Here is a 14,030-nt window from a genome sequence, read left to right as displayed (position 1 = left end):
TATAGAGAGTTCTGTTATTATTATTGCTATTATTTCCGATTTTTGTTAAGTTATTTCAATTATTTTATTTATTCTCCATCATATCACATCAGGGATGAGTTTGTTTATGCAAAAAATACCGACATTCATTCGCCATGTCCTATAGACATAATATAACAATAATAATAATTATTATTATAATAATTGTAAATGTAATATAACATATATTATATTATTATATTTATATTTACACTATTTTTATTATATTTCATTATATTTATTAATATATATTATATTTATTATAATATATGTATTCATAATATTGTTGTTATTATAATAATAACAATTATTATTATTATTATAACTGATAGATGAATTATTATTATTGGGACATAATTTGAAATTATTGAAATGAATTCTTTTGGATTTAATGTACGACGAATATCTTGCAGTGAATTAATAATAAAAAATATATTTAGAGAATGATATATTTTTTGCTGTATGTACTTGATGTACTTATCCCTTGAGAAAGTCAAGAGAACGTGAATTGAAAGGTGAGAATTCGATGAATGCTGTTGGCGTAATCTTGCAGGCATTTCAACCCGTTTACGCCAATTGTGATTTAAAGCTTTATAAGTTTGCGGTTGAAATTTCCCTAGCATCCTGATAAATCCAGAACCCGTCAATTATACTGAATATATTTTTAAACATTTTTTGTAATGGAAATCCTCAGGAATTTGACCAATTGGAAATTGAGGGAGCGTTGACTAATCCCGAGAGTTATTGGTTGACACGATTGAGGATGATCTTTAAAAATATTAGGGTGTGTCGATTATTAATTCATTCCGTGGGTATTAATATCCAGTTGTTTGTGGCCAGGTGTCCCGTTGTCACTGGCGAAAAGAAATTTAACTTGAAAATTTAGAAGATTGACATCTTCTTCTTCAAATTGCACAATCGCCTTTCTCCGCGCTGTTGTCCAGATGAATGCGAATTTATGATGAGAAATTTTATTTAATGTCAACTTTCTGGATACATTATCTTGATTTTCTCCTTCAGTCTTCGCTATTGTGATATTTCTAGAATATCTTTCGAAATGAATTAACTATTGAGCGAGGGAATAGCTTTTTTTATAAATAAAAAAGCTGAATGAATAAATGATTAAAGGTTTTGTGAATAAATTGACTCGAAATTTTGGAGATAGAAGGATTCGTTTCAATGAGTTCTTCCTTAAGAAGATCGGCCCATCTTTCTATTTTTGGAAGATACAATGGCTGTTTTATCTAAATTGAAAAAAAAATATGAAGATTGAGATTCACCAGTGGATTTGAAGAAAGAACTGCAGATGCATACAGAAATAAAGAAAACGAGGGATAAAAGAAAAAGGAGGATGCAGACGGTTTGAAAAAAAGGAGTACGGGGGTGTCTGGAGGTGAAACTAAGAGCTACGAAAATACACCGAGAGCTTGGAAGAAACCAAAGACAAGATGAAGTCGTAGGCGTGCACTTAGACTTTAAGAAAGATTTGTTTCATGATGCAAAAAAAAAACACAAATGTATAAAAGAGAGCCAGCGGTAAATAAACCGAGGAGACACTCTGGAGAAGAAAAATATACATTTCCGGTGAATTTCAAATCGAGAGAAAGTCTTGAAGTATTTTTCAATGCTCATCATTAATATTTCTTGATGATAATCTGGTTGTACCACTCGGGCATTCCTAAACAGCTTTATCGTGCCACGAAAAATATTTTCTTATGACGAATGTCAAAAAAATGAACGGCTCGTTTTTCCATCAGCTCTTGGGGTATCTCTTGGTGAACACTTTTAAAGGTTTAGTAATCTTCGCGCATCAGTTTAGAAAACCTCATCGGGAGAATGTTTGAGTCACCGAGGTACTCGTCACATGGCGATTCGTAAGAACATATTATTTCCACGAAGTTTATTTATTTTGCAGAAGTGGATTCAGTAAATAAATCAAATTCTTCTATTGTTTTTCCATAATTTTCCACAATTTTTCACAATTTTTCATAACTTTCCATGATTTTCCATAATTTCTTTGCAGATATTTTTTCTTTATGTTGAGGAATTTATGATTTTTTGCCAAAGGTTTTTGATTTATTTATTTTCATTATTTTCTCAGTGCACCAATGGAAAATCCTAGTCCAAGGCCTTTACCGTCATTACCCGATAATTTTATTTTTCGATAAACACCTGGTATAAAGTAATTCACGCTTCGTTTCAGACTTTAAAGTTTTTATTTATCATTGTACAGGGTCTCAGGCATTATCTCCATTCCGTCAACTCGAGATAGCGATGGCGATAAATCAGCCTTAATCTTGAGTTGAGAATAAAAAAAAAATGAAATGTCTAGGTGTAAATTCAACCTGTTCGGATTATTGGGGCAATTGACTTTTTATTTTCGAGGTTTTTACAGTTCCGCATCAATTCCGACGACTTTCCGTTTATATTAGTCATACGTGCGATTAACTAGATAATTGGGATATTTCAGACACTTTTTGCAGGAGGAAATTACTGAAATAACGGAGTTAAAGGAATTGTCGCATGTAGCTGGAAAGAAATCAATTAAACTGTAGGGACCAAAAGGCAACTCTTACATAAGGAATGTAATTTTTTTTCCCATTAAAAATAGCAACAAATTCTTGTAATTAGACGTTTTGTAATTATCGACATTTCAATTTTCCGTTTCTGGTGGTGAATCGGATTGATAATTAATGTTTCGGAATTAAACAAAATATTTTGATGCCGAATATTTTTAACCTGCTAATTTTCTGGAGTCGCTGAATTTTTTGAAGGCTTTTTTTTAAATAATTTTTTTAGGCCAGAAGAGTATTTAAAAAAATGTTCGATACGACTCATCGAAAAATCGGTATTTATTACTGAATTGATTGTGATCTGGTTAATTGAACTGATAATTAATATTTGGAAATTAACGCGAAATTATATTGACGCCAAACAAAAATATTTGTTATTATTATTATTATACATTTGTCATAATTTTATACAATTGTATAAACAATGTCTTGCCACAGTACATGCACCGTTACACCTTCAAGTAATATTTATTTATAACTAAATTATAATTAAAGTAATAATTTATTTGAATCATTTCTCTGAAAATTTGCCAAGTTCTGGAGTTGGTGAATTTTTTAAAAGGCATTTTTTAAAATAATTTCCCTAGGCCAGGAGAGTATTGAAGAAAATGTTCGATACGACTCATCGAAGAATCATTATTTATTAGTGAATTGATTGTGATACCTAGAGTTCTATCGGTGTCTACACACGCGAGAAAACACTATACATCACGATCGAAGCTGTTTGCTATCACATAAATATACAACGTACCTTTTACTTTCACTATCAAAGGAAACACCAGTACAAACCGTTATGGCAGGGTAAGTTTATGGATCAATTACCCCACAATTACCTGTTTTGAAATTAATGTTGAATATATCTTTGTTTCGTTCACAAATTTCCGGAGAGGGATTATAATTTTCAACTGCCAGCTGTTTTCACATTGTTTTCTGTTGTTTTCATCATTTGGCAAGTTCTCTCGGTGGCCGCTATTTGAATTATTATTTTGACGTTCTCTTTGCGAAGTGGGATTCCCACGTTTATTTCAATTTTTATTTCACCAATTTGACGACCGCAGGTGATGGCATCTTTATCCTGAGGACAATGCTATTTCGGAGATTATGTGCCCTTGGGTTTATCTCGATAAGATGCGGAAAGTGGGATGATGAGTTTTTGGTGTTCATTGTAATTGCAGGATAATTGCTTTTCTTGGAAGTCGATTCATGTGGAAGGACTTCGCGGAGTAAAAGTTGTGAGTAATGAAGACGTGGAATTTTTATTGCATCATTACTCATGGATTGATGTCTCTATTTTCTGCATCCAGCTAATTTTTAATTTTTTTCCTTAACGATTTCAGAGACCGATTTTCTCCGAAATCGAATTTTCGTATCGATCACCGATTGATTTAAAATATAGGCAGATGATAATAAAACTCCCGGTACTGATGAAAAAGCATATCTTTTATTTTCAATGAGACAAAGAAGATTTCATGTGAATTTTTTAACAACTGTTGGCAATCGATTGAATTTTGAACGCGGATCGATCATTTACCGATTGTAAAGCGAGTAATTTGCTGTTTTACCAGCACTTGATAAATCTTGCGTTCCTTATCAGCGGAGGGAATCGATAATGTGGGAAAATCCTATTGCAGCTGCCAAGTCATTCTCAAGAATCGATAAGGTAGAAAATGCAAATTTTGGAAATTTCCTTACCGATTTCTTTAGATACAGAAATATTTAAACAAAATCTCTGCACTAACTTGCTTATCGGATCTATTCAATTTTATGTTCCGTTAAATTATATCGAATATTTCGAGTATAATGGACCATTATAATGGAAATTCTAGTTTTATTTTTTATTTTTTATTTACGGAAAAATAGATCTTCAGGACTTGTCCTCAATATTAAATAATAAATAATTCAGTTCTGGTGCTATAATAATTACAACAATCCAAATATGAAATTCTAGTATTACAATAATTAGATAATTAATGAATTAATAATAATTCAATAACAATGAATAATAATGAAATTGACAGAAGAATTGGAGAACAGATTTTTATTTTCGCTTTTAGACAGGCGATATGTTTTTCGCACATAGTCCTGAAATTTTTCATTTTGTCACGTGTGAAAACTCTTTTCTAAATATCCGTAAACTTCCCCCACTTATTTATTTACGAAAACAGTTACCGGTCCTTATTTCAAGTGTCCCCCATATCGCCCCCTGGACAGCGAAAATATCCATGAAGGGGACGCGTCAAGGTACTTAGCTTCAGGTAAACATACCCTAAATCATTCGGAAAAACTCGACCTTCTCCCCTACATCTCGTCAAAACTCGAACATTCTCATACCCTCGAGCCCCAGTCCAACTTATTTGCCCTGGAAACCGTTGCAAAACTGTAACGACCGTTTACACAGGTATTCACCAACAGGTAAACGTCAGGGAGTTTAGGGTCTCATTGTTATTGTTTTCCATGGAACAAGGACAAGCTGTTAGTCTGAGCTCCAGTTATTTTGATTATTTTTCCGGCACTTTTCAAACACGTGGGACTGAATTTTCCACTTCTGCATGAGAAAAAATCTCCATCACACTAGAAACAACCCCCCATGCACCCCCTCATGCCCCTAAAACCCAGCAAACTCTAACCCGTACCCTTCCCTTCAGGATGTCTTCATCCCCAGGGCACTGGATATTACGGCACAAGTGAAAAAAAAACACTTTTTGCGCGCGCAGCGTATGTTTTGAGTTATCAGTTTTTTTTATAGGGGAGTGTGGGGTAATATGAACATGTTTTTATTTGAAGTGGGGTAGTAGTAATTGATACTGTCGAATGTCTTTCTCAGATCACAGGATCACTATCTAAAACGGTAAGCGACTTGTTGAAAATCATTCAATTATTGTCAGATTCAATGTCAAATTGAAAAAAAATTTCACTTTCGGAAAAAATCATTGTTTTAATTGTTTAACAACATTATGAATGTAGTATAATAAATATCATTGAAGCACAGCCAATTACAATTTTGAACCGATTCGGTGATGTACATTATTATTACCGATTTTTTCACATTATTTTCGTTTTTTTTTTATTTTTGGAGAATCCTACTCGACAGTCTGTCAATCGACTAATCGCTCAGTACTCAACTCATCGATTTCTCTACTTTTACACAAGAAAAAATATTGAAACTTACAACAATATAAAAATAATAATATTCTCCAAGTTTCAAGAATTTTTTCCACATATAAATTTTCAATAATAATACTAATAATAGAGAATTGTTATTACTATAAATATTGCTATTATGTTAAGCGAAGTAATGATTTTTCTGATTGAAATATTTTTAGAAAAATCGTACGTCATGTTTTTTTTTAGGGTAGATCTATTGCAAAAAAATATCTGACAATTTAGACTGTTGTAGTATTTTATACAAGTATTTATCTGCGAATATATCTAAGACCAATCGATCGACGTCACTTCCCCCACCGTGGAAGTTTCGCCCGGGCTATCACCCCTGATAGGGCGCATGATTCTCCCCCAATGAAATTTCTTCGACGCCTAGACTCCACCCCCTTATGTTATACTTTCATCCCTTAACAGGTACACAATGCTCCCATAAATCTCAACGGACACGTGCACCCCCTCGTACACATTGTTATCGTAAAGTCAATCCGTTTCATCAGAAAATGCGGGGAATCCCATGTTCCGCAAACATCGTAAACACACGCTTCTTAATCAGCCCCTTATTAAAACCCTCGTTTTTCCTCGTGTTTACCGATTTCGTACTTTATTTCATTTTCGTTCTTCATTTTATCGACAAAGGCCAGATCGTTATCGGTCGCTCAATTAAATTATTCAATATAATCATTACATTCACCGTTATTCCACTATTTTATCTAAAATCACGGAATTTTCGCAGGGGATTCCCCTGTTTTAATCGGAATTCATATCGAAAAATTACTAATTGTGTCTTTTTTTTAACAAAATGGTTGACTTTTTATTTCTAGTGTAGAGTGGCAATCGCTCTTCTGATACAGGAAAATATTACAAATGAAATCGTTATCACTCGATCTAAATCTGTCGTTAATATACCGTAACAAAAGATTCGCCTGTGTGCGCATCAAAGCAAAAGAGTCGATGAAATCTGCTTCGTTATCAGCTGATAAGAATCTAGACTTGAATTCGAGAGTCATAAAGGGGTCGATCGAACACAGCAGCAAATTTGATTTTTATAATTCAACTTGCAAATTAAAACTAAAACTGTTCAGTTCAATCCAATTCGATAGATGGAAATTCCGATCTTCAGACTTTTCGCCTCAAGATGCATCTTAAAACTGAATTTTAATTAATAAATTTAAATAAACAAATTTTAATAAAGCTCTTTACTAAATCTTCCTTTGAAACTCTTGAAATATCAATTAAAATCAAGATTATTATAAAGACTAATCTCGATCCATCGAATCGTTTATCATTTAGTCATTATCTGAAGTGGAATCGAATCGATTTTCATCGATAAAACGTCAAATTTCGAGGTCTTTTTCTGCTGCCAATTTTGCTTTATTAATTAAAGATACCGAATAATTGTCTTAGCGATTTGTTTGTATATTTTTTTTTTTTTTGGAAGTGGGAAAATTGGATGTGCGTCGGTAGAAGTTGAAGACCTTGGAGTCGCGTGGCATTTCTGACTTTTAACTTCTGATTTTTCGTAACAGGAAATTGGCGACGGGAGGTTGTTGGTTCCAGGGTCATCGGTCGCGTGGCTTTGACGAATCTGTTTACAGCTTTAAACCTGGAAGTCGTTTTTCGAAGGGTAAGGATGAATTATAAACATGAAATAGTCTTTTCGGGGTCCACGGTGGGACATAACTACCGGGGGTATAGCTGCCTTTTGCCCAATCTCGGGGCTTCTTCAGGATTTTTATTGACAGCTTCAACTCCCGTTAGCCTTCGTGAAGTGTGGCCCCTTGGTTATTGCTTATTTTATAACAAATGTCACGGACTTTTTCCAAAATAACCAATTTACGTGATGGAAAGAAGAATGAAATTTTTCCATAAAATTTCCATTCGCTTGAATAAGATTTTGCCTTTTCAATTCTGATATTCCCTCAAAGCTCAAAATTTCTTCAAAATATAATATGATTAGAGTCGTTAACAATGTAATAGATAATTAAATAAATTAGAATTTTTTAATGATTTTTTGACAGAGACAAGACGTCACTGGCGAATGCTGAGGCGTCAAGTCGAACTTTTCAGCTTCATCCCCACGAATCTCCAAACCTATCAGTTTTACGAAGAAATTTCAAAAGAGATTTTCTATCTGGAAATTACTGAGCCACAAAAAAGTCCTCTAGCATTTTCCTCTGAAACTCATAGTTTTCTGGATAAATGGATAACAATGAAAACTGTCAAATTCTCCTCATGCTGATTAAACAGATCGGCCCTGAAATAGCGAATCGACGCGATAAATCATGAGATCAAATTTCTTCATGTCTCATATTTCTTCCGTCAACTCTAACTCAATCTTTTAGATTCTTCGCTGCATGACTTTTTCACCGTAAAAATTTTCCATGACTAATTCGAGAAGCGTGCCAACCTCAGAGAGGCATAATAGCTTTGAAAAATTTCTGCATGACCTTCCGAAAGGTCAGAGGGACGCACGCCATTGGTTTTAATGAAAAATAAGTAATCTAGCAAACAGATTGCTGATGGAGGGTGAAGGGGAGAGGCAGGGGGAGCTGGACCCCCTCGTAAAAGTGGAGCCCCATTCAAGCGACTGCTGTAAATATGAAAGTTTTTCAGGTGATCGTTGAAGGATCTTTGGGTCATCATTTCCACGTCCTTGTTACCGGGCATTATGGAATGAAAATAGGTGTGAGTGAGGTCCCAAAATGGTTGTATTGCGGAGTTACATTATTGGCCATCATAAAACACCCAGGAGGGGGGCCGGACCGTCGCGTGGCTCCAAGGACCCCAGGACCCATTTTCAAATCATCCGAAGATGATTTCAAAGTGGGTCTTGGGGTTCCAAATTTTTCGAGTTTCAATTTTTATCATTGCAGACAAAAAATGAAAAGAAAACAGCCCTTTCGCTGCTTTTTACAGGTTCAAAGTCGTCGTTGAGATTTTTTCTCAGCGTCAACAAACTGGGAATAGTCGACTCCGTCACGAAAACACCGAGGATAAAAGCCAATTGAATTTAAATCATGAATACAAACGAACTTCCTAGTACTTTCATGAGGGAAACAGAGAGGCGAAATGCGGGGTTGCGAGGAATTGTGAATTCAACCCACCCCTCCGGCCTCTGGTACCGTAACGTCGGCAATCTGGTGGCAGCTTTGTACAGAGTAATGGGACTTCAAACTCCCTCAATTGCCGTTCTCTACGTTTCCACTCTTCGTCGGAGTGAAACCCCCGGGGCGTTAAATCTAACCCCCTCTCGCAACTTTAAGCGCTTGCTTTATATATCTCCGTGGAGTAACCTCTCAGCTCCAGTTCAATCTGTTTTCCGACATTCGAGGTATGATTCAAGAAGTTATTTTTGGAACAACAGAAGAATATTCTAATTTTCCCACCCAAGTGCGGAAAACTACACTTTTCCGCACGCCTCGCGTGAAAACTGCTTTTTTCTTTTTTCGAAAACGAATGATATAATCCCATGGGCGAAAAGTATTTTGCGCACACGCGATTATGTCGCTCCCCTCGACTCGTACTGAAAACCTACGGGCGAAAAACAAATTTTTCCGCACTTGTGTCGAAAAATACTATTTCCGTGAATACAAGGTTAGGAAGAACTCATTGAAAAAGGCCATGGGCTGTCGTCAAATGTGCCTTGCGGTCTGGGTTACGAAACCGATAAAGTCATTTTTCACTCGTCTTATTTTTTACTAGTCAATATTGAATGTCGTACTGAAGTTTATGGATTCCAATATCCGTTTGACTGATGGTGGTACCGAGTCTAGTCGAAAGGACAATACTTTTAACACACGTGAAAATACATATATGTGTACATATATACACGCAGAGGCGCATAAAGCGGCTTCATGTCGTTCAGAAAGTCGATAGCGGCGCCTTTGATCCGAAGCCGGCAAAAGTCCATCCTATCTCTCCTCCCTCCATCGGGTTCACTTCACCGACAGGGGATAGTCCATTTCATGGTACACATTTGCTGAATCCCCGGGTCGTTATAATTATTCATAAATCTCCAGAATTATTTAACTCAATGTTCTTTTGCATTTCTCGAATTTCCGCTACAGTCATCTCAATTCTCAATTACGCGAGTTTGAATTTAGTTTAAATTCAAAACGATCACTACATTGAAATTACATGTTATAAAAGCTATAGATAAGTTGTTGAGCGACTGTAATCTGAAAATTTAATCTTATTGTACGGAATACCCGATTGAGAAATGAATATGTACTACAACTGTAATGTGAAGCGTAATTTGTAAGCTAATAAATTCTGTAGGGATTTCTAAAGCAAAAAAAAAATCATTCATTGAGAAAATCGGTTTTTTAAATTGAATGATAATTGATTTTTTAGTGAATGATTAAATATTTAGATTGATCGTGATAGTTCTGTCGTGGTAAAATAAGTGCAGTTTTTCCGAGACCAGTTATTAGCGAATATCTCGCTATTGGAGGGAGATAGCGATATTTTTGGCTATACATTTTTTGGAGAGAACGGTCAGCGCTACAGAAAAGGTCATTACGAAAATATCAATATTTTCGTTCAGTCCCGAGATATTTGGAAAAAACTTGGCCCGGGAAAATATGCACTTACCACTTTGTTACTGAATTCAACATTAAATACAATTGAATCTTCAATGTATTTTTCCGGGAAATTATTGCTCGAGTTCTGACCATTTTTACGGGTTTTGAGTGCCATATGGACCTGCCAATGGAGGACAATAAGAATATTCAAGAAGTGAACTGAATCGTTAATGAAGAATTCTCTAAAAATTTCATGTCACTTTGTCCTTGTAAAAAACTCCATGTTTTTTTGCTTGAAATTTCCAGTGTAATTTTTCCACGACACGCCAGTAAAATAATAATGTAATCATAGGAATCAGCATCATCACCTTCAATCCGTACACAGAGAGAAATATTCAGTAAAAATTACGTGTATTTTCCGTAATTCTGAAGCGAAATGTGGTTGTCGGAAATTTTACGGAACTGTCACGTCATTTTTATCTAAAGTCACGGAATTTTTCTGCGGCATTCCGTAATTTTTATCTGAATTATCGGTGAAAAATTACGATACCGTAACTTAATTTTTTCAAATAGACTCCGTAATCGGTAAGTGAACTGAAAATTCTGTAATTTTTACTAAATATTTCTCTCTGTGTCATCATAATTCTGCAATAATTCCCGGTAAATTTGCGGAAATGTCAACCTTTTGAAAATGAGTGATGATGAAATTGGTTTTTTTCGCAGTGAGCGAACCCACGAGTCTCGCTGTCTGCTCCTTCTCCACAATCTTATCACCTTAAACCCCCGACATTTGTCCAAGTGTTGGTAAATCCGATAGCTTCCCCCGGATACAGTAAAAGGTGTGCCAAACATTCCGACCTTTGATGATCTGCGAAAAAGCCCAGACTTCCTGGAACGTAAAGATTGTGTATAAATACGCAATGGAACTGAGTTGTTCATCGGGTGTCATAAAGCAGTACCGACCGATCCCAGGGATATTCACTGCACCCAATATTCCTTATCTTCCTGATAAATCCAGCTCCTGTTTCTACATCTTTATTTACCTTTTTTTCCAAGGTAATACTTTGATAAGCGAAATTATCCCCGGAATTTTCAAGTCTCATGATCCATCTGACAATTTTACTATTTTCCTTCTCATATTTATCTTTATTATTAATTGTTATTGTAATGTTTCCTGGGTTGATATTTATTTTAAATTACTCTCGGAATCGCGGAATAACGATTGAAATTTAGATTACTGCGTGCAGCGTGCGTAAAGTTGTACTTTTTTTCACTTGTGTTGAAAAATCCCGTCGAGAAATGTTGTTTTTAACATTTTAGTATCATTCTGTAATCCAAATAGTGAAGTTATAATTAAATTTCATGATCCTAGTGAGAAAGGAGTTGTTTGGCCCGTGAATCGTGCGGAAAAATTACTTTTCTTCATTCGTGTCGAAAAATCCCGTGAAGAAATGTTGTCTTTATCATTTTAATATCATTCTAATCCATTATAAAAAAGGCAAACTATCGAGACTATCGATATCTCCAAAAGCTGTCACGCTTATTCCTCATTGGTTCAGTTATCTGAGGCGGTTAATTTGAATTCAGAACTCATTTAATTTTGAAATTTTCATTGATTTTTATCATCACAGCGCGCTGTAGCGCGCATTCGGTCTCGTGATTAAAATAATGAAGTAATAATGAATATTTATGATACCAATGGGAAAGCAGTTGTTTTGCGCGTGCAATGTGCGGAAAATGGCATTTTTTTCACTCGTGTCGAAAAATGCCGTTGTTCACATGAGAATACAGCAAAATGTGAGCATAGTGATTAAAAAGTCGGAATGAAAGATGAGTGAGTGTGAAGGCGAGAGGTTTTGCCTTGGTGTTTTTCTCATAAGAAAAACAAACGCGTTGGGCCGTTAATTGGAGCCACGAGGCACACACACGAGCGACGGAGAGGGTGCGGGGAAAGACCGTTATTTATCGCGCTTATAACTCAAGAACTTGAGTGCATATTACGTGCATGAGAGGAGTTTAAGTGTCCTTTGAATCATCACGAGGAATATTCATGAAAGAAATTATTGTGAAATCGTTAACAATGGTTAATGCGCACACGCACATTTTTCGCATCCCTCGCGAGATAAAAAATTCCCGGATTTTCGCCACCAGAATTTATCTACAAAATAACCCCAAAGGAGAAACAATTTATTTAATAATTACGTGACGATTCAGGCGATCAAGAGGGAAAATATGCGTATTTTTGTAATTTAAGTTGGGAATAAAAAAATTTAATCAGGATTTTTCAAAATATTTATATATATATATCAATTTGATAACATCTAAGAAAAATTAGGCATCAAACGATTTTAATGAATCGTAATTCAATTTTAGAGGGGAGTAATACTTGTAAAAATATTAATGCAATTTTTATGTTATTTTCGTGATAATAATTGCGACTTTTTTGTTTTTCTGTGTTCAGTCATTTACTTTAGGACATATTTTCCATGCATTTTTGAAACAGAAAAATATGTCTTCGTGCTTTGACATTTATTTCTCTCACATGAGGAGAAAGTATTGAGTAATTCGACACAGCATGAGGACAAATATTCAACAAGAGCGGGGCCACACAGAAGTGTGGAGAACCTTCAATGGACCTTAAGCCGCATGTTACAAAATGAGGAATATACCCACTGAATCTCTGGGCATCTGTTTTCCTCAACTTTTGACATTGAACAGAGACACGAGCCCCCGAGTATGACCACACGCCTCATCAGAAAACCCCCCAAAAACGGCCTAATCAATAAAATTCGCACAAAACGTTCGACTATTTTGCGCGAGTCGACGACTGTGAGTAAAACTTCATTTTGCGCACTCAAACCTCACTTTCGTCCTCGAATTTCACTTCACGCGGGATCTTAAAATTACCTGTCAAGTATCGCAGAAAATTGGACGTATTACCCGTGCGTGCGTGCGTGCGAAAAATTCCCACTTTACCCACTAATACCACAATGCCTCAATGTATGATAACTATTGAATAAATTCTCTTCTTTTCGATTTTGCGTACGTTAAATATGAGTTTTCAGCACGACATTCGTGGAATTGAGAGGTCGTGCGCAAAAATTTGCTTTGCGAACTCGAGGTTAACTTAGCGCACGATCTTCAAAGAAACTGTGACACATATTACTAAAAAATTGTGTAGATTTTACACTTGATGTTTTTTAACAATGCCTTAGAAACCCGCACAGGGTTTATTAGTTTGAAATATCCACATATTAGTTATCTTATTGTTTAACTTATTTTGTACTTTGTTTTGTACTTTTTTTTATTATTCAATTTTAAGTCGCAGTTTTTCTAGAATTTATCAATAGTTTTGATAACGGGTAGCTTTGATGGTTGCAATATGCGATTAATTTAATGGTTCACGTCATTTTGACGCTTTTATCTCGATATTTAGGGGAATCCCACAGTCTGTGACTGAAGTCTTCCTCTGGGTAGCCACAGGAACATTATGCGGAATGTTAATTAACAATGTTTATTCTATGGAGAGAGCTTGCCATATTCACATGATTAGAGTGGGCTCTATTGACCTAGACAATCCTCTCCCTAGACAACTTCTTTAAGATCTTCTTCACGTATAGTCAAAACAAAAGTTTATGACCCTTTCTACAATTCATTATATTTATCGCAATTAATTTTCAATTAATATTTCAATGCGTTGATTAGTTGAAGTAATAGTCATATCATATTATTACATTGAATTTGATTTTATGAA

This window comes from Fopius arisanus, unplaced genomic scaffold (genome assembly GCF_000806365.1).
Source record: "Fopius arisanus strain USDA-PBARC FA_bdor unplaced genomic scaffold, ASM80636v1 scaffold00013, whole genome shotgun sequence".
Lineage (NCBI taxonomy): Eukaryota > Metazoa > Arthropoda > Insecta > Hymenoptera > Braconidae > Fopius > Fopius arisanus.
The sequence above is the reverse complement of the archived record's forward strand: the minus strand, read 5'-3'. Positions refer to the sequence as shown.